We start from the raw sequence: 15,745 nt of genomic DNA on the forward strand, positions 1-15,745 counted from the left end.
AATCGAACCCGGGCCTCCCAAGTGGCAGGCGAGAATTCTACCACTGAACCACCAATGCCTTACATGCTGCACACTGGCGCTACAGTGCTCTGGAGCATTGCAGCCCAGAGCAGCTGATTTAACAGAGCACTGCAGTGACATGAGGATGGCGCCAGCTCCGGTGGGTGAATGGGAGCTGCGCTGCCCTGGCAGTCCTTCTCACTCACTTGGCCACGAACGGCCAGGTTCTATAGACAGGAAAAGTGGACAGAGGCAAGCACACTGGTAGATGAGGGTGGCCTTTGTATGGGTCGCTACTCTGGATGCAGTTCCCTGAGCACCGTGCCTCAGGAAAGCCAGACTTCTACTGCAGGACTCAGGGGATATCTTTGCAGCCACACGAGGCTGACACCCTTTCAATCTGGGCTTCTGGGGTCTTCTGGGAATTATTTGCATAATAGAAGGTTTCCCGCCTTAAGTTGAAACTGCAGTTCCATCTTCTGCTAAAAGAGGGCAGCAGAGTGCTTTCTTTGCGCAGAAAACAGACAAGCAATGCAATCATCTTATCTACCGTTTCCATTTTTCTTTTCCCATGCCTTTTAAAATATCAAGAGACACGTCTACAAAAGTGCCATGCATTGGCCGGGAATCGAACCCGGGCCTCCCGCTTGGGAAGCGAGAATTCTACCACTGAACTACCAATGCCTGACAAGCAGCATTACTGCGGTAGAGCGCTTGATTTAACACACCTGCCAGTTCCATGCGAATGGTCACTCGTAAACTCTTGACTTCTGCTGAAAGCCTCATTGAAGGCCTTTGCAGACGTGTGAGACTGGCACCTACTCGGGCTGGGCCTCTATGAGCTGTTTCATAATCTGAGATTGCCCTGCTTCCAGTCAAGGCGCAGCGGCCCCTTCTACTAAAAGGGATCAGCAGAGTGATCGCTAGTAGCAGAAATAAGGCAAGCAAGGCAATCAAGGCTTGTTTTTTTGTTCCGTCTCTTCCTTTTCACGATGCTTCAAAGTCAACGAAAGGTACATGTGCAAAACGCTCATGCATTGGCCGGGAATCGAACCCGGGCCTCCCGCGTGGCAGGCGAGAATTCTACCACTGAACCACCAATGCCTTACATGCTGCACACTGGCGCTACAGTGCTCTGGAGCATTGCAGCCCAGAGCAGCTGATTTAACAGAGCACTGCAGTGACATGAGGATGGCGCCAGCTCCGGTGGGTGAATGGGAGCTGCGCTGCCCTGGCAGTCCTTCTCACTCACTTGGCCACGAACGGCCACGAACGGCCAGTTTCTATAGACAGGAAAAGTGGACAGAGGCAAGCACACTGGTAGATGAGGGTGGCCTTTGTATGGGTCGCTACTCTGAGTGCAGTTCCCTGAGCACCGTGCCTCAGGAAAGCCAGACTTCTACTGCAGGACTCAGTGGATATCTTTGCAGCCACACGAGGCTGACACCCTTTCAATCTGGGCTTCTGGGGTCTTCTGGGAATTATTTGCATAATAGAAGGTTTCCCGCTTTAAGTTGAAACTGCAGTTCCATCTTCTGCTAAAAGAGGGCAGCAGAGTGCTTTCTTTGCGCAGAAAACAGACAAGCAATGCAATCATCTTATCTACCGTTTCCATTTTTCTTTTCCCATGCCTTTTAAAATATCAAGAGACACGTCTACAAAAGTGCCATGCATTGGCCGGGAATCGAACCCGGGCCTCCCGCTTGGGAAGCGAGAATTCTACCACTGAACTACCAATGCTTGACAAGCAGCATTACTGCGGTAGAGCGCTTGATTTAACACACCTGCCAGTTCCATGCGAATGGTCACTCGTAAACTCTTGACTTCTGCTGAAAGCCTCATTGAAGGCCTTTGCAGACGTGTGAGACTGGCACCTACTCGAGCTGGGCCTCTATGAGCTGTTTGCATAATCTGAGATTTCCCTGCTTCCAGTCAAGGCGCAGCGGCCCCTTCTACTAAAAGGGATCAGCAGAGTGATCGCTAGTAGCAGAAATAAGGCAAGCAAGGCAATCAAGGCTTGTTTTTTTGTTTGATCTCTTCCTTTTCACGATGCTTCAAAGTCAACGAAAGGTACATGTGCAAAACGCTCATGCATTGGCCGGGAATCGAACCCGGGCCTCCCGCGTGGCAGGCGAGAATTCTACCACTGAACCACCAATGCCTTACATGCTGCACACTGGCGCTACAGTGCTCTGGACCATTGCAGCCCAGAGCAGCTGATTTAACAGAGCACTGCAGTGACATGAGGATGGCGCCAGCTCCGGTGGGTGAATGGGAGCTGCGCTGCCCTGGCAGTCCTTCTCACTCACTTGGCCACGAACGGCCAGGTTCTATAGACAGGAAAAGTGGACAGAGGCAAGCACACTGGTAGATGAGGGTGGCCTTTGTATGGGTCGCTACTCTGAGTGCAGTTCCCTGAGCACCGTGCCTCAGGAAAGCCAGACTTCTACTGCAGGACTCAGGGGATATCTTTGCAGCCACACGAGGCTGACACCCTTTCAATCTGGGCTTCTGGGGTCTTCTGGGAATTATTTGCATAATAGAAGGTTTCCCGCCTTAAGTTGAAACTGCAGTTCCATCTTCTGCTAAAAGAGGGCAGCAGAGTGCTTTCTTTGCGCAGAAAACAGACAAGCAATGCAATCATCTTATCTACCGTTTCCATTTTTCTTTTCCCATGCCTTTTAAAATATCAAGAGACACGTCTACAAAAGTGCCATGCATTGGCTGGGAATCGAACCCGGGCCTCCCGCTTGGGAAGCGAGAATTCTACCACTGAACTACCAATGCTTGACAAGCAGCATTACTGCGGTAGAGCGCTTGATTTAACACACCTGCCAGTTCCATGCGAATGGTCACTCGTAAACTCTTGACTTCTGCTGAAAGCCTCATTGAAGGCCTTTGCAGACGTGTGAGACTGGCACCTACTCGAGCTGGGCCTCTATGAGCTGTTTGCATAATCTGAGATTGCCCTGCTTCCAGTCAAGGCGCAGCGGCCCCTTCTACTAAAAGGGATCAGCAGAGTGATCGCTAGTAGCAGAAATAAGGCAAGCAAGGCGATCAAGGCTTGTTTTTTTGTTTGATCTCTTCCTTTTCACGATGCTTCAAAGTCAACGAAAGGTACATGTGCAAAATGCTCATGCATTGGCCGGGAATCGAACCCGGGCCTCCCGCGTGGCAGGCGAGAATTCTACCACTGAACCACCAATGCCTTACATGCTGCACACTGGCGCTACAGTGCTCTGGACCATTGCAGCCCAGAGCAGCTGATTTAACAGAGCACTGCAGTGACATGAGGATGGCGCCAGCTCCGGTGGGTGAATGGGAGCTGCGCTGCCCTGGCAGTCCTTCTCACTCACTTGGCCACGAACGGCCAGGTTCTATAGACAGGAAAAGTGGACAGAGGCAAGCACACTGGTAGATGAGGGTGGCCTTTGTATGGGTCGCTACTCTGGATGCAGTTCCCTGAGCACCGTGCCTCAGGAAAGCCAGACTTCTACCGCAGGACTCAGGGGATATCTTTGCAGCCACACGAGGCTGACACCCTTTCAATCTGGGCTTCTGGGGTCTTCTGGGAATTATTTGCATAATAGAAGGTTTCCCGCCTTAAGTTGAAACTGCAGTTCCATCTTCTGCTAAAAGAGGGCAGCAGAGTGCTTTCTTTGCGCAGAAAACAGACAAGCAATGCAATCATCTTATCTACCGTTTCCATTTTTCTTTTCCCATGCCTTTTAAAATATCAAGAGACACGTCTACAAAAGTGCCATGCATTGGCCAGGAATGGAACCCGGGCCTCCCGCTTGGGAAGCGAGAATTCTACCACTGAACTACCAATGCCTGACAAGCAGCATTACTGCGGTAGAGCGCTTGATTTAACACACCTGCCAGTTCCATGCGAATGGTCACTCGTAAACTCTTGACTTCTGCTGAAAGCCTCATTGAAGGCCTTTGCAGAACGGCCACGAACGGCCAGGTTCTATAGACAGGAAAAGTGGACAGAGGCAAGCACACTGGTAGATGAGGGTGGCCTTTGTATGGGTCGCTACTCTGAGTGCAGTTCCCTGAGCACCGTGCCTCAGGAAAGCCAGACTTCTACCGCAGGACTCAGGGGATATCTTTGCAGCCACACGAGGCTGACACCCTTTCAATCTGGGCTTCTGGGGTCTTCTGGGAATTATTTGCATAATAGAAGGTTTCCCGCCTTAAGTTGAAACTGCAGTTCCATCTTCTGCTAAAAGAGGGCAGCAGAGTGCTTTCTTTGCGCAGAAAACAGACAAGCAATGCAATCATCTTATCTACCGTTTCCATTTTTCTTTTCCCATGCCTTTTAAAATATCAAGAGACACGTCTACAAAAGTGCCATGCATTGGCCGGGAATCGAACCCGGGCCTCCCGCTTGGGAAGCGAGAATTCTACCACTGAACTACCAATGCCTGACAAGCAGCATTACTGCGGTAGAGCGCTTGATTTAACACACCTGCCAGTTCCATGCGAATGGTCACTCGTAAACTCTTGACTTCTGCTGAAAGCCTCATTGAAGGCCTTTGCAGACGTGTGAGACTGGCACCTACTCGGGCTGGGCCTCTATGAGCTGTTTGCATAATCTGAGATTGCCCTGCTTCCAGTCAAGGCGCAGCGGCCCCTTCTACTAAAAGGGATCAGCAGAGTGATCGCTAGTAGCAGAAATAAGGCAAGCAAGGCTTGTTTTTTTGTTCGGTCTCTTCCTTTTCACGATGCTTCAAAGTCAACGAAAGGTACATGTGCAAAACGCTCATGCATTGGCCGGGAATCGAACCCGGGCCTCCCGCGTGGCAGGCGAGAATTCTACCACTGAACCACCAATGCCTTACATGCTGCACACTGGCGCTACAGTGCTCTGGACCATTGCAGCCCAGAGCAGCTGATTTAACAGAGCACTGCAGTGACATGAGGATGGCGCCAGCTCCGGTGGGTGAATGGGAGCTGCGCTGCCCTGGCAGTCCTTCTCACTCACTTGGCCACGAACGGCCACGAACGGCCAGTTTCTATAGACAGGAAAAGTGGACAGAGGCAAGCACACTGGTAGATGAGGGTGGCCTTTGTATGGGTCGCTACTCTGAGTGCAGTTCCCTGAGCACCGTGCCTCAGGAAAGCCAGACTTCTACTGCAGGACTCAGTGGATATCTTTGCAGCCACACGAGGCTGACACCCTTTCAATCTGGGCTTCTGGGGTCTTCTGGGAATTATTTGCATAATAGAAGGTTTCCCGCCTTAAGTTGAAACTGCAGTTCCATCTTCTGCTAAAAGAGGGCAGCAGAGTGCTTTCTTTGCGCAGAAAACAGACAAGCAATGCAATCATCTTATCTACCGTTTCCATTTTTCTTTTCCCATGCCTTTTAAAATATCAAGAGACACGTCTACAAAAGTGCCATGCATTGGCCGGGAATCGAACCCGGGCCTCCCGCTTGGGAAGCGAGAATTCTACCACTGAACTACCAATGCTTGACAAGCAGCATTACTGCGGTAGAGCGCTTGATTTAACACACCTGCCAGTTCCATGCGAATGGTCACTCGTAAACTCTTGACTTCTGCTGAAAGCCTCATTGAAGGCCTTTGCAGACGTGTGAGACTGGCACCTACTCGAGCTGGGCCTCTATGAGCTGTTTGCATAATCTGAGATTGCCCTGCTTCCAGTCAAGGCGCAGCGGCCCCTTCTACTAAAAGGGATCAGCAGAGTGATCGCTAGTAGCAGAAATAAGGCAAGCAAGGCAATCAAGGCTTGTTTTTTTGTTTGATCTCTTCCTTTTCACGATGCTTCAAAGTCAACGAAAGGTACATGTGCAAAACGCTCATGCATTGGCCGGGAATCGAACCCGGGCCTCCCGCGTGGCAGGCGAGAATTCTACCACTGAACCACCAATGCCTTACATGCTGCACACTGGCGCTACAGTGCTCTGGACCATTGCAGCCCAGAGCAGCTGATTTAACAGAGCACTGCAGTGACATGAGGATGGCGCCAGCTCCGGTGGGTGAATGGGAGCTGCGCTGCCCTGGCAGTCCTTCTCACTCACTTGGCCACGAACGGCCAGGTTCTATAGACAGGAAAAGTGGACAGAGGCAAGCACACTGGTAGATGAGGGTGGCCTTTGTATGGGTCGCTACTCTGAGTGCAGTTCCCTGAGCACCGTGCCTCAGGAAAGCCAGACTTCTACTGCAGGACTCAGGGGATATCTTTGCAGCCACACGAGGCTGACACCCTTTCAATCTCTGCTTCTGGGGTCTTCTGGGAATTATTTGCATAATAGAAGGTTTCCCGCCTTAAGTTGAAACTGCAGTTCCATCTTCTGCTAAAAGAGGGCAGCAGAGTGCTTTCTTTGCGCAGAAAACAGACAAGCAATGCAATCATCTTATCTACCGTTTCCATTTTTCTTTTCCCATGCCTTTTAAAATATCAAGAGACACGTCTACAAAAGTGCCATGCATTGGCCGGGAATCGAACCCGGGCCTCCCGCTTGGGAAGCGAGAATTCTACCACTGAACTACCAATGCTTGACAAGCAGCATTACTGCGGTAGAGCGCTTGATTTAACACACCTGCCAGTTCCATGCGAATGGTCACTCGTAAACTCTTGACTTCTGCTGAAAGCCTCATTGAAGGCCTTTGCAGACGTGTGAGACTGGCACCTACTCGGGCTGGGCCTCTATGAGCTGTTTGCATAATCTGAGATTGCCCTGCTTCCAGTCAAGGCGCAGCGGCCCCTTCTACTAAAAGGGATCAGCAGAGTGATCGCTAGTAGCAGAAATAAGGCAAGCAAGGCAATCAAGGCTTGTTTTTTTGTTTGATCTCTTCCTTTTCACGATGCTTCAAAGTCAACGAAAGGTACATGTGCAAAACGCTCATGCATTGGCCGGGAATCGAACCCGGGCCTCCCGCGTGGCAGGTGAGAATTCTACCACTGAACCACCAATGCCTTACATGCTGCACACTGGCGCTACAGTGCTCTGGACCATTGCAGCCCAGAGCAGCTGATTTAACAGAGCACTGCAGTGACATGAGGATGGCGCCAGCTCCGGTGGGTGAATGGGAGCTGCGCTGCCCTGGCAGTCCTTCTCACTCACTTGGCCACGAACGGCCAGGTTCTATAGACAGGAAAAGTGGACAGAGGCAAGCACACTGGTAGATGAGGGTGGCCTTTGTATGGGTCGCTACTCTGAGTGCAGTTCCCTGAGCACCGTGCCTCAGGAAAGCCAGACTTCTACTGCAGGACTCAGGGGATATCTTTGCAGCCACACGAGGCTGACACCCTTTCAATCTGGGCTTCTGGGGTCTTCTGGGAATTATTTGCATAATAGAAGGTTTCCCGCCTTAAGTTGAAACTGCAGTTCCATCTTCTGCTAAAAGAGGGCAGCAGAGTGCTTTCTTTGCGCAGAAAACAGACAAGCAATGCAATCATCTTATCTACCGTTTCCATTTTTCTTTTCCCATGCCTTTTAAAATATCAAGAGACACGTCTACAAAAGTGCCATGCATTGGCCGGGAATCGAACCCGGGCCTCCCGCTTGGGAAGCGAGAATTCTACCACTGAACTACCAATGCCTGACAAGCAGCATTACTGCGGTAGAGCGCTTGATTTAACACACCTGCCAGTTCCATGCGAATGGTCACTCGTAAACTCTTGACTTCTGCTGAAAGCCTCATTGAAGGCCTTTGCAGACGTGTGAGACTGGCACCTACTCGGGCTGGGCCTCTATGAGCTGTTTGCATAATCTGAGATTGCCCTGCTTCCAGTCAAGGCGCAGCGGCCCCTTCTACTAAAAGGGATCAGCAGAGTGATCGCTAGTAGCAGAAATAAGGCAAGCAAGGCTTGTTTTTTTGTTCGGTCTCTTCCTTTTCACGATGCTTCAAAGTCAACGAAAGGTACATGTGCAAAACGCTCATGCATTGGCCGGGAATCGAACCCGGGCCTCCCGCGTGGCAGGCGAGAATTCTACCACTGAACCACCAATGCCTTACATGCTGCACACTGGCGCTACAGTGCTCTGGACCATTGCAGCCCAGAGCAGCTGATTTAACAGAGCACTGCAGTGACATGAGGATGGCGCCAGCTCCGGTGGGTGAATGGGAGCTGCGCTGCCCTGGCAGTCCTTCTCACTCACTTGGCCACGAACGGCCACGAACGGCCAGGTTCTATAGACAGGAAAAGTGGACAGAGGCAAGCACACTGGTAGATGAGGGTGGCCTTTGTATGGGTCGCTACTCTGAGTGCAGTTCCCTGAGCACCGTGCCTCAGGAAAGCCAGACTTCTACTGCAGGACTCAGTGGATATCTTTGCAGCCACACGAGGCTGACACCCTTTCAATCTGGGCTTCTGGGGTCTTCTGGGAATTATTTGCATAATAGAAGGTTTCCCGCCTTAAGTTGAAACTGCAGTTCCATCTTCTGCTAAAAGAGGGCAGCAGAGTGCTTTCTTTGCGCAGAAAACAGACAAGCAATGCAATCATCTTATCTACCGTTTCCATTTTTCTTTTCCCATGCCTTTTAAAATATCAAGAGACACGTCTACAAAAGTGCCATGCATTGGCTGGGAATCGAACCCGGGCCTCCCGCTTGGGAAGCGAGAATTCTACCACTGAACTACCAATGCTTGACAAGCAGCATTACTGCGGTAGAGCGCTTGATTTAACACACCTGCCAGTTCCATGCGAATGGTCACTCGTAAACTCTTGACTTCTGCTGAAAGCCTCATTGAAGGCCTTTGCAGACGTGTGAGACTGGCACCTACTCGAGCTGGGCCTCTATGAGCTGTTTGCATAATCTGAGATTGCCCTGCTTCCAGTCAAGGCGCAGCGGCCCCTTCTACTAAAAGGGATCAGCAGAGTGATCGCTAGTAGCAGAAATAAGGCAAGCAAGGCGATCAAGGCTTGTGTTTTTGTTTGATCTCTTCCTTTTCACGATGCTTCAAAGTCAACGAAAGGTACATGTGCAAAATGCTCATGCATTGGCCGGGAATCGAACCCGGGCCTCCCGCGTGGCAGGCGAGAATTCTACCACTGAACCACCAATGCCTTACATGCTGCACACTGGCGCTACAGTGCTCTGGACCATTGCAGCCCAGAGCAGCTGATTTAACAGAGCACTGCAGTGACATGAGGATGGCGCCAGCTCCGGTGGGTGAATGGGAGCTGCGCTGCCCTGGCAGTCCTTCTCACTCACTTGGCCACGAACGGCCAGGTTCTATAGACAGGAAAAGTGGACAGAGGCAAGCACACTGGTAGATGAGGGTGGCCTTTGTATGGGTCGCTACTCTGGATGCAGTTCCCTGAGCACCGTGCCTCAGGAAAGCCAGACTTCTACCGCAGGACTCAGGGGATATCTTTGCAGCCACACGAGGCTGACACCCTTTCAATCTGGGCTTCTGGGGTCTTCTGGGAATTATTTGCATAATAGAAGGTTTCCCGCCTTAAGTTGAAACTGCAGTTCCATCTTCTGCTAAAAGAGGGCAGCAGAGTGCTTTCTTTGCGCAGAAAACAGACAAGCAATGCAATCATCTTATCTACCGTTTCCATTTTTCTTTTCCCATGCCTTTTAAAATATCAAGAGACACGTCTACAAAAGTGCCATGCATTGGCCAGGAATGGAACCCGGGCCTCCCGCTTGGGAAGCGAGAATTCTACCACTGAACTACCAATGCCTGACAAGCAGCATTACTGCGGTAGAGCGCTTGATTTAACACACCTGCCAGTTCCATGCGAATGGTCACTCGTAAACTCTTGACTTCTGCTGAAAGCCTCATTGAAGGCCTTTGCAGAACGGCCACGAACGGCCAGGTTCTATAGACAGGAAAAGTGGACAGAGGCAAGCACACTGGTAGATGAGGGTGGCCTTTGTATGGGTCGCTACTCTGAGTGCAGTTCCCTGAGCACCGTGCCTCAGGAAAGCCAGACTTCTACCGCAGGACTCAGGGGATATCTTTGCAGCCACACGAGGCTGACACCCTTTCAATCTGGGCTTCTGGGGTCTTCTGGGAATTATTTGCATAATAGAAGGTTTCCCGCCTTAAGTTGAAACTGCAGTTCCATCTTCTGCTAAAAGAGGGCAGCAGAGTGCTTTCTTTGCGCAGAAAACAGACAAGCAATGCAATCATCTTATCTACCGTTTCCATTTTTCTTTTCCCATGCCTTTTAAAATATCAAGAGACACGTCTACAAAAGTGCCATGCATTGGCCGGGAATCGAACCCGGGCCTCCCGCTTGGGAAGCGAGAATTCTACCACTGAACTACCAATGCCTGACAAGCAGCATTACTGCGGTAGAGCGCTTGATTTAACACACCTGCCAGTTCCATGCGAATGGTCACTCGTAAACTCTTGACTTCTGCTGAAAGCCTCATTGAAGGCCTTTGCAGACGTGTGAGACTGGCACCTACTCGGGCTGGGCCTCTATGAGCTGTTTGCATAATCTGAGATTGCCCTGCTTCCAGTCAAGGAGCAGCGGCCCCTTCTACTAAAAGGGATCAGCAGAGTGATCGCTAGTAGCAGAAATAAGGCAAGCAAGGCTTGTTTTTTTGTTCGGTCTCTTCCTTTTCACGATGCTTCAAAGTCAACGAAAGGTACATGTGCAAAACGCTCATGCATTGGCCGGGAATCGAACCCGGGTCTCCCGCGTGGCAGGCGAGAATTCTACCACTGAACCACCAATGCCTTACATGCTGCACACTGGCGCTACAGTGCTCTGGAGCATTGCAGCCCAGAGCAGCTGATTTAACAGAGCACTGCAGTGACATGAGGATGGCGCCAGCTCCGGTGGGTGAATGGGAGCTGCGCTGCCCTGGCAGTCCTTCTCACTCACTTGGCCACGAACGGCCACGAACGGCCAGGTTCTATAGACAGGAAAAGTGGACAGAGGCAAGCACACTGGTAGATGAGGGTGGCCTTTGTATGGGTCGCTACTCTGAGTGCAGTTCCCTGAGCACCGTGCCTAAGGAAAGCCAGACTTCTACTGCAGGACTCAGGGGATATCTTTGCAGCCACACGAGGCTGACACCCTTTCAATCTGGGCTTCTGGGGTCTTCTGGGAATTATTTGCATAATAGAAGGTTTCCCGCCTTAAGTTGAAACTGCAGTTCCATCTTCTGCTAAAAGAGGGCAGCAGAGTGCTTTCTTTGCGCAGAAAACAGACAAGCAATGCAATCATCTTATCTACCGTTTCCATTTTTCTTTTCCCATGCCTTTTAAAATATCAAGAGACACGTCTACAAAAGTGCCATGCATTGGCCGGGAATCGAACCCGGGCCTCCCGCTTGGGAAGCGAGAATTCTACCACTGAACTACCAATGCTTGACAAGCAGCATTACTGCGGTAGAGCGCTTGATTTAACACACCTGCCAGTTCCATGCGAATGGTCACTCGTAAACTCTTGACTTCTGCTGAAAGCCTCATTGAAGGCCTTTGCAGACGTGTGAGACTGGCACCTACTCGGGCTGGGCCTCTATGAGCTGTTTGCATAATCTGAGATTGCCCTGCTTCCAGTCAAGGCGCAAGGGCCCCTTCTACTAAAAGGGATCAGCAGAGTGATCGCTAGTAGCAGAAATAAGGCAAGCAAGGCAATCAAGGCTTGTTTTTTTGTTTGATCTCTTCCTTTTCACGATGCTTCAAAGTCAACGAAAGGTACATGTGCAAAACGCTCATGCATTGGCCGGGAATCGAACCCGGGCCTCCCGCGTGGCAGGCGAGAATTCTACCACTGAACCACCAATGCCTTACATGCTGCACACTGGCGCTACAGTGCTCTGGACCATTGCAGCCCAGAGCAGCTGATTTAACAGAGCACTGCAGTGACATGAGGATGGCGCCAGCTCCGGTGGGTGAATGGGAGCTGCGCTGCCCTGGCAGTCCTTCTCACTCACTTGGCCACGAACGGCCAGGTTCTATAGACAGGAAAAGTGGACAGAGGCAAGCACACTGGTAGATGAGGGTGGCCTTTGTATGGGTCGCTACTCTGAGTGCAGTTCCCTGAGCACCGTGCCTCAGGAAAGCCAGACTTCTACTGCAGGACTCAGGGGATATCTTTGCAGCCACACGAGGCTGACACCCTTTCAATCTGGGCTTCTGGGGTCTTCTGGGAATTATTTGCATAATAGAAGGTTTCCCGCCTTAAGTTGAAACTGCAGTTCCATCTTCTGCTAAAAGAGGGCAGCAGAGTGCTTTCTTTGCGCAGAAAACAGACAAGCAATGCAATCATCTTATCTACCGTTTCCATTTTTCTTTTCCCATGCCTTTTAAAATATCAAGAGACACGTCTACAAAAGTGCCATGCATTGGCCGGGAATCGAACCCGGGCCTCCCGCTTGGGAAGCGAGAATTCTACCACTGAACTACCAATGCCTGACAAGCAGCATTACTGCGGTAGAGCGCTTGATTTAACACACCTGCCAGTTCCATGCGAATGGTCACTCGTAAACTCTTGACTTCTGCTGAAAGCCTCATTGAAGGCCTTTGCAGACGTGTGAGACTGGCACCTACTCGGGCTGGGCCTCTATGAGCTGTTTGCATAATCTGAGATTGCCCTGCTTCCAGTCAAGGCGCAGCGGCCCCTTCTACTAAAAGGGATCAGCAGAGTGATCGCTAGTAGCAGAAATAAGGCAAGCAAGGCAATCAAGGCTTGTTTTTTTGTTCGGTCTCTTCCTTTTCACGATGCTTCAAAGTCAACGAAAGGTACATGTGCAAAACGCTCATGCATTGGCCGGGAATCGAACCCGGGCCTCCCACGTGGCAGGCGAGAATTCTACCACTGAACCACCAATGCCTTACATGCTGCACACTGGCGCTACAGTGCTCTGGAGCATTGCAGCCCAGAGCAGCTGATTTAACAGAGCACTGCAGTGACATGAGGATGGCGCCAGCTCCGGTGGGTGAATGGGAGCTGCGCTGCCCTGGCAGTCCTTCTCACTCACTTGGCCACGAACGGCCAGGTTCTATAGACAGGAAAAGTGGACAGAGGCAAGCACACTGGTAGATGAGGGTGGCCTTTGTATGGGTCGCTACTCTGGATGCAGTTCCCTGAGCACCGTGCCTCAGGAAAGCCAGACTTCTACTGCAGGACTCAGGGGATATCTTTGCAGCCACACGAGGCTGACACCCTTTCAATCTGGGCTTCTGGGGTCTTCTGGGAATTATTTGCATAATAGAAGGTTTCCCGCCTTAAGTTGAAACTGCAGTTCCATCTTCTGCTAAAAGAGGGCAGCAGAGTGCTTTCTTTGCGCAGAAAACAGACAAGCAATGCAATCATCTTATCTACCGTTTCCATTTTTCTTTTCCCATGCCTTTTAAAATATCAAGAGACACGTCTACAAAAGTGCCATGCATTGGCCGGGAATCGAACCCGGGCCTCCCGCTTGGGAAGCGAGAATTCTACCACTGAACTACCAATGCCTGACAAGCAGCATTACTGCGGTAGAGCGCTTGATTTAACACACCTGCCAGTTCCATGCGAATGGTCACTCGTAAACTCTTGACTTCTGCTGAAAGCCTCATTGAAGGCCTTTGCAGACGTGTGAGACTGGCACCTACTCGGGCTGGGCCTCTATGAGCTGTTTCATAATCTGAGATTGCCCTGCTTCCAGTCAAGGCGCAGCGGCCCCTTCTACTTAAAGGGATCAGCAGAGTGATCGCTAGTAGCAGAAATAAGGCAAGCAAGGCAATCAAGGCTTGTTTTTTTGTTCCGTCTCTTCCTTTTCACGATGCTTCAAAGTCAACGAAAGGTACATGTGCAAAACGCTCATGCATTGGCCGGGAATCGAACCCGGGCCTCCCGCGTGGCAGGCGAGAATTCTACCACTGAACCACCAATGCCTTACATGCTGCACACTGGCGCTACAGTGCTCTGGAGCATTGCAGCCCAGAGCAGCTGATTTAACAGAGCACTGCAGTGACATGAGGATGGCGCCAGCTCCGGTGGGTGAATGGGAGCTGCGCTGCCCTGGCAGTCCTTCTCACTCACTTGGCCACGAACGGCCAGGTTCTATAGACAGGAAAAGTGGACAGAGGCAAGCACACTGGTAGATGAGGGTGGCCTTTGTATGGGTCGCTACTCTGAGTGCAGTTCCCTGAGCACCGTGCCTCAGGAAAGCCAGACTTCTACTGCAGGACTCAGGGGATATCTTTGCAGCCACACGAGGCTGACACCCTTTCAATCTGGGCTTCTGGGGTCTTCTGGGAATTATTTGCATAATAGAAGGTTTCCCGCCTTAAGTTGAAACTGCAGTTCCATCTTCTGCTAAAAGAGGGCAGCAGAGTGCTTTCTTTGCGCAGAAAACAGACAAGCAATGCAATCATCTTATCTACCGTTTCCATTTTTCTTTTCCCATGCCTTTTAAAATATCAAGAGACACGTCTACAAAAGTGCCATGCATTGGCCGGGAATCGAACCCGGGCCTCCCGCTTGGGAAGCGAGAATTCTACCACTGAACTACCAATGCCTGACAAGCAGCATTACTGCGGTAGAGCGCTTGATTTAACACACCTGCCAGTTCCATGCGAATGGTCACTCGTAAACTCTTGACTTCTGCTGAAAGCCTCATTGAAGGCCTTTGCAGACGTGTGAGACTGGCACCTACTCGGGCTGGGCCTCTATGAGCTGTTTGCATAATCTGAGATTGCCCTGCTTCCAGTCAAGGCGCAGCGGCCCCTTCTACTAAAAGGGATCAGCAGAGTGATCGCTAGTAGCAGAAATAAGGCAAGCAAGGCTTGTTTTTTTGTTCGGTCTCTTCCTTTTCACGATGCTTCAAAGTCAACGAAAGGTACATGTGCAAAACGCTCATGCATTGGCCGGGAATCGAACCCGGGCCTCCCGCGTGGCAGGCGAGAATTCTACCACTGAACCACCAATGCCTTACATGCTGCACACTGGCGCTACAGTGCTCTGGAGCATTGCAGCCCAGAGCAGCTGATTTAACAGAGCACTGCAGTGACATGAGGATGGCGCCAGCTCCGGTGGGTGAATGGGAGCTGCGCTGCCCTGGCAGTCCTTCTCACTCACTTGGCCACAAACGGCCACGAACGGCCAGGTTCTATAGACAGGAAAAGTGGACAGAGGCAAGCACACTGGTAGATGAGGGTGGCCTTTGTATGGGTCGCTACTCTGAGTGCAGTTCCCTGAGCACCGTGCCTAAGGAAAGCCAGACTTCTACTGCAGGACTCAGGGGATATCTTTGCAGCCACACGAGGCTGACACCCTTTCAATCTGGGCTTCTGGGGTCTTCTGGGAATTATTTGCATAATAGAAGGTTTCCCGCCTTAAGTTGAAACTGCAGTTCCATCTTCTGCTAAAAGAGGGCAGCAGAGTGCTTTCTTTGCGCAGAAAACAGACAAGCAATGCAATCATCTTATCTACCGTTTCCATTTTTCTTTTCCCATGCCTTTTAAAATATCAAGAGACACGTCTACAAAAGTGCCATGCATTGGCCGGGAATCGAACCCGGGCCTCCCGCTTGGGAAGCGAGAATTCTACCACTGAACTACCAATGCTTGACAAGCAGCATTACTGCGGTAGAGCGCTTGATTTAACACACCTGCCAGTTCCATGCGAATGGTCACTCGTAAACTCTTGACTTCTGCTGAAAGCCTCATTGAAGGCCTTTGCAGACGTGTGAGACTGGCACCTACTCGGGCTGGGCCTCTATGAGCTGTTTGCATAATCTGAGATTGCCCTGCTTCCAGTCAAGGCGCAAGGGCCCCTTCTACTAAAAGGGATCAGCAGAGTGATCGCTAGTA

General features: G+C 51.0%; 22 non-coding genes across 22 annotated transcripts; all 22 read right to left on the reverse strand.

The window, feature by feature from the left end:
* Positions 1-613: 613 nt before the first annotated feature.
* On the reverse strand, positions 614-684 carry TRNAG-CCC (transfer RNA glycine (anticodon CCC)). Its single transcript has one exon. It is a non-coding gene; the product is annotated as a tRNA-Gly (tRNA).
* A 349-nt stretch (positions 685-1,033) lies between these two features.
* On the reverse strand, positions 1,034-1,104 carry TRNAG-GCC (transfer RNA glycine (anticodon GCC)). Its single transcript has one exon. It is a non-coding gene; the product is annotated as a tRNA-Gly (tRNA).
* Positions 1,105-1,669: 565 nt separating this feature from the next.
* Positions 1,670-1,740, reverse strand: TRNAG-CCC (transfer RNA glycine (anticodon CCC)). Its single transcript has one exon. It is a non-coding gene; the product is annotated as a tRNA-Gly (tRNA).
* Positions 1,741-2,090: 350 nt separating this feature from the next.
* On the reverse strand, positions 2,091-2,161 carry TRNAG-GCC (transfer RNA glycine (anticodon GCC)). Its single transcript has one exon. It is a non-coding gene; the product is annotated as a tRNA-Gly (tRNA).
* A 976-nt stretch (positions 2,162-3,137) lies between these two features.
* Positions 3,138-3,208, reverse strand: TRNAG-GCC (transfer RNA glycine (anticodon GCC)). The gene has a single exon. It is a non-coding gene; the product is annotated as a tRNA-Gly (tRNA).
* A 1,151-nt stretch (positions 3,209-4,359) lies between these two features.
* On the reverse strand, positions 4,360-4,430 carry TRNAG-CCC (transfer RNA glycine (anticodon CCC)). Its single transcript has one exon. It is a non-coding gene; the product is annotated as a tRNA-Gly (tRNA).
* A 341-nt stretch (positions 4,431-4,771) lies between these two features.
* On the reverse strand, positions 4,772-4,842 carry TRNAG-GCC (transfer RNA glycine (anticodon GCC)). The gene has a single exon. It is a non-coding gene; the product is annotated as a tRNA-Gly (tRNA).
* Positions 4,843-5,407: 565 nt separating this feature from the next.
* On the reverse strand, positions 5,408-5,478 carry TRNAG-CCC (transfer RNA glycine (anticodon CCC)). The gene has a single exon. It is a non-coding gene; the product is annotated as a tRNA-Gly (tRNA).
* Positions 5,479-5,828: 350 nt separating this feature from the next.
* Positions 5,829-5,899, reverse strand: TRNAG-GCC (transfer RNA glycine (anticodon GCC)). The gene has a single exon. It is a non-coding gene; the product is annotated as a tRNA-Gly (tRNA).
* Positions 5,900-6,454: 555 nt separating this feature from the next.
* Positions 6,455-6,525, reverse strand: TRNAG-CCC (transfer RNA glycine (anticodon CCC)). The gene has a single exon. It is a non-coding gene; the product is annotated as a tRNA-Gly (tRNA).
* Positions 6,526-7,501: 976 nt separating this feature from the next.
* On the reverse strand, positions 7,502-7,572 carry TRNAG-CCC (transfer RNA glycine (anticodon CCC)). The gene has a single exon. It is a non-coding gene; the product is annotated as a tRNA-Gly (tRNA).
* A 341-nt stretch (positions 7,573-7,913) lies between these two features.
* On the reverse strand, positions 7,914-7,984 carry TRNAG-GCC (transfer RNA glycine (anticodon GCC)). Its single transcript has one exon. It is a non-coding gene; the product is annotated as a tRNA-Gly (tRNA).
* Positions 7,985-8,970: 986 nt separating this feature from the next.
* On the reverse strand, positions 8,971-9,041 carry TRNAG-GCC (transfer RNA glycine (anticodon GCC)). The gene has a single exon. It is a non-coding gene; the product is annotated as a tRNA-Gly (tRNA).
* A 1,151-nt stretch (positions 9,042-10,192) lies between these two features.
* On the reverse strand, positions 10,193-10,263 carry TRNAG-CCC (transfer RNA glycine (anticodon CCC)). The gene has a single exon. It is a non-coding gene; the product is annotated as a tRNA-Gly (tRNA).
* Positions 10,264-11,240: 977 nt separating this feature from the next.
* TRNAG-CCC (transfer RNA glycine (anticodon CCC)) lies at positions 11,241-11,311 on the reverse strand. The gene has a single exon. It is a non-coding gene; the product is annotated as a tRNA-Gly (tRNA).
* Positions 11,312-11,661: 350 nt separating this feature from the next.
* TRNAG-GCC (transfer RNA glycine (anticodon GCC)) lies at positions 11,662-11,732 on the reverse strand. The gene has a single exon. It is a non-coding gene; the product is annotated as a tRNA-Gly (tRNA).
* A 555-nt stretch (positions 11,733-12,287) lies between these two features.
* TRNAG-CCC (transfer RNA glycine (anticodon CCC)) lies at positions 12,288-12,358 on the reverse strand. The gene has a single exon. It is a non-coding gene; the product is annotated as a tRNA-Gly (tRNA).
* Positions 12,359-13,334: 976 nt separating this feature from the next.
* On the reverse strand, positions 13,335-13,405 carry TRNAG-CCC (transfer RNA glycine (anticodon CCC)). The gene has a single exon. It is a non-coding gene; the product is annotated as a tRNA-Gly (tRNA).
* Positions 13,406-13,754: 349 nt separating this feature from the next.
* TRNAG-GCC (transfer RNA glycine (anticodon GCC)) lies at positions 13,755-13,825 on the reverse strand. Its single transcript has one exon. It is a non-coding gene; the product is annotated as a tRNA-Gly (tRNA).
* Positions 13,826-14,380: 555 nt separating this feature from the next.
* Positions 14,381-14,451, reverse strand: TRNAG-CCC (transfer RNA glycine (anticodon CCC)). The gene has a single exon. It is a non-coding gene; the product is annotated as a tRNA-Gly (tRNA).
* Positions 14,452-14,792: 341 nt separating this feature from the next.
* TRNAG-GCC (transfer RNA glycine (anticodon GCC)) lies at positions 14,793-14,863 on the reverse strand. Its single transcript has one exon. It is a non-coding gene; the product is annotated as a tRNA-Gly (tRNA).
* A 565-nt stretch (positions 14,864-15,428) lies between these two features.
* TRNAG-CCC (transfer RNA glycine (anticodon CCC)) lies at positions 15,429-15,499 on the reverse strand. Its single transcript has one exon. It is a non-coding gene; the product is annotated as a tRNA-Gly (tRNA).
* Positions 15,500-15,745: the final 246 nt, after the last annotated feature.

The sequence above is a fragment of the Ambystoma mexicanum genome, chromosome 1p (assembly GCF_040938575.1).
Source record: "Ambystoma mexicanum isolate Mex_15411 chromosome 1p, UKY_AmexF1_1, whole genome shotgun sequence".
In the NCBI taxonomy this organism is placed as follows: domain Eukaryota; kingdom Metazoa; phylum Chordata; class Amphibia; order Caudata; family Ambystomatidae; genus Ambystoma; species Ambystoma mexicanum.